Below are 3,244 nucleotides of genomic sequence, written 5' to 3'. Positions count from 1 at the left end.
ATCATTCTATCACCCCTTCAATATTATAACCATGGGGGGCGGGGTATATGTTGGTGCTATGGTGGTTAGCATAGCTGCCCTCCTAGCAGTTGACCCAGGTTTGATTCCCAGCCAATGCACCAACTATGGTAGGCTCAAAATGGTAGAATTCAGAAAGAAGAACATTTGAAACAATTCATCCGATTTTGTCCTCCAGAGGGGGGGGATCCAACAAGTTGAATTCCAACAGCTGTCTAAAACAATACTTCACAAGTCCAGCTGTTCTTCATCACAATCTCAGCCTTTCCCCCAATATGGCCGTCTATTTGAGCCCTATTATACCTTCCTGAACCCTGATGGGTGTGAATGTTTGTGTGTCTGTTTGGTCTCTGATTTTTCTAAATGTGTATGAGCGGTTTTTCCTGTTTTTGCCAAGATCTCTTGGCTCAAAAGTTATCCCACCTGCAGGTCATCAGTTAAATATCTTGTTTTTGCTAAGATTCATACGTGACCTCCAGCATGTTACTAATGTGGATAAAAGAAATAGGCCTTGATAATTACTAATATAATTTAGTAACTTCTGCAAAGTTTTCTATATAATATAAATACTGGTGAACTTAAGTCAGGCGAATGATTTCCCTAATATGGATGGAATCATATGGAGCTGAGTGTGGTGCATTCCCTTTAATCCTCCATAAACCTTTCAGTGCAGCACAGCAAACACATGGATATGAGGGGAATCCAACGGCACACAGAAAACCTTCTAACACAAGCCCTGGGTTTGTCTTCTCGTTAGCTTGATTCAGGGACATGCTGGAGGTTTCCTCTCCTCTCTGGCTTTATTTCCAGTGATTGGGTGAATCACGAACTAGTGAGACAGTTATTTAAGGTTTTTCACGCTTCAGTAAAGAAGTTATATGCCTTTTTTTCAGTTTTTTTTTTTGGCCTACTTTAATATTTAAGTTTTCTTAGAAAATCGAATTAATGTCTGTGTGCGTATCGATCCGTGAGTCCAGTCTGAATGGTGTTCTATTTGTAAAAATGACCGGATTCCCACCGTTACATCCGTCTATGACTCACTTTCCATTAGTTGTCAGCCACAATACCACGGGTCACATGATCCACCTCGCTTTAAACCCCCAATTTAAACCCTCCGGCTAGCAAAAATAAGCATTATGTAAATGTCTTTAGAGAGTTTCTCTGGAAAAGGAAAGGGCTTAAGAGGAGCCTGGGAACCTCAAAAGAAAGACATCTGCCTTTAAGAAAAAGTACCAGGAATCCTGGTTGAAATATGAAAATTTTTTATTTTGGTTTTATCTGCTACAGTTAGGAACATGAAAATATTTTCTGTCATCAAACCAGTTCATGGAGACCTCATCCAGACTGTTATAATTTTGACGTTAGTGTCTCATTTAAATGGTAAAAGGGCTTGCCTTATTTGGACCATTAAAGGTCTTGGACATGATTGCAATCATTGTTCATTCAGTCACACTCCACCAATACGCAGAGTGGTTGGCAGTTTTGAGCTAAGGGCCTTGCTAAATGGATATGTGACAAGAGGAAATGGAACCAACAACCTCCTGATTGCATCATCACTTTACCCTGTGACCTATAGTGGCCCAGTGGACCGTACACTCATCTGGGTTTAGATGATTTGAAGCTGCTTTCCGATATAAAGGAATGTTTTATTGCATCCATCTTTCTGTCAATCCATCCATCCATCCATCCATCCATCCATCCATCCATCCATCCATCCATCCATCCATCCATCCATCCATCCATCCCCAACAGTAGAGGGGATCTCTCATGGCATTGTCCTGCTTCTCTGATTGACGCCGTTCTTGTCCAGCGTGTCGTCTCTTGGGGGTCGTCCATGTCTTGGTAGATCAAAGGTGTGTCCATCTTCTCTCCATGTCTAAATGATGGACTGATCATGTCTCCATCACTTCGTCCCTGACCTCAGTGTCCCCCTCCACCTTCATGATGCTGTTAAATGACGAACGTTCTCTGGGGTCAGAAACCGAACAGCCGTAGTGGCGTCTCTGCTTTCCCTCTGGTCCACATTTCTAACCATCACATTCCGAGACGCTTCGGTTTGACGGTAAGGTGCTCAGCCAGCCCACAGAACAACTTATGATTTCAGCTCATTTGCCATCAAAGAAGAAAGCTGATGCAAAGAAATGACAGAGAGGGGAGGGGGGGAATTAGGGAAATGCAGCGATGAGAAAGAGAAAGTAGGGCAGGAACCAAAGAGGCACAACAGGAATCCTTTATTCACTTCTAGTCTGTCAGCTCCAGATGGAAACACAATAAAAATGAAAATGAAACCAACAGGCTGGAGTTCAGGCCTCACCGGTCGCATGCGGACCTATACTGGGCTCAGTTCAATGAACATTCATCTTCATAAGGAACAAAAAGGATTTTTTATGTAACTAAGGGTTACCCAGATCCAGATACCGGGGGGTTCCCTTCATTAACGCCCCCCACAGCTCAGCGGTGCACGGCTCTGTTTTTCAAAGCGACTATAACCTTCGCTTTGCCTGATTCCTGATTCTGTCCCTGCTGAGCTTCTGATGTTATCACTGAAGACAAAACCCAGACTTCCTGTTCTGTTTCTCTTTCTGCTTTCACTGATGATGAAGAAGGCTGGAGAGCAGTGTGGACTTCACAGCTTGATTGAACCGTCAAAGGTGACGGTTTGCACCAGGAAACAAAGTATCCATACCATTCTGGCCTTATCAGAACTAAAGATCACTCCTGAATAAATAGACTTAGACTTAAACGGATTTATTTTGTCATTTTGTATACACTAGTGTATAGTGTGTCATTTTGTATACACTAGTGTATACAAAATGACATTTCGTTTAAAACAGCTCTAGACAGGATTGATTTTCCTCTAGAAGAAACTGGTTTCTTGGATGTTCTCCCTGAGGATGCGTGGGCTCTCTCTGGGTACTCTGGCTTCCACCCATTTGGCTTCTCTAAATTCTCCTTAGGTGTGAGTGGGAACTCCCATTGACAGATGGAGATAGGCACCTGCACCCCTTGCAACCGCGCTTGGAACAAAGCGTGTCAGAAAATGAATGGATGGAAACTGGTGTTAGCATTGGATAAACATAGTTTAGCTTTAGCATTGGATAAATATTCTTTCGCATAGGATAAATATTCTTTCACATTGGATAAATATTATTTCGCATTGGATCAATATTCTTTCGCATAGGATAAATATTCTTTCACATTGGATAAATATTATTTCGCATTGGAT

Source organism: Cyprinodon variegatus, unplaced genomic scaffold (assembly GCF_000732505.1).
Source record: "Cyprinodon variegatus isolate N-32 unplaced genomic scaffold, C_variegatus-1.0 Scaffold1395, whole genome shotgun sequence".
Taxonomy (NCBI): Eukaryota; Metazoa; Chordata; class Actinopteri; order Cyprinodontiformes; family Cyprinodontidae; genus Cyprinodon; species Cyprinodon variegatus.
This window is presented reverse-complemented; position numbering follows the sequence as displayed.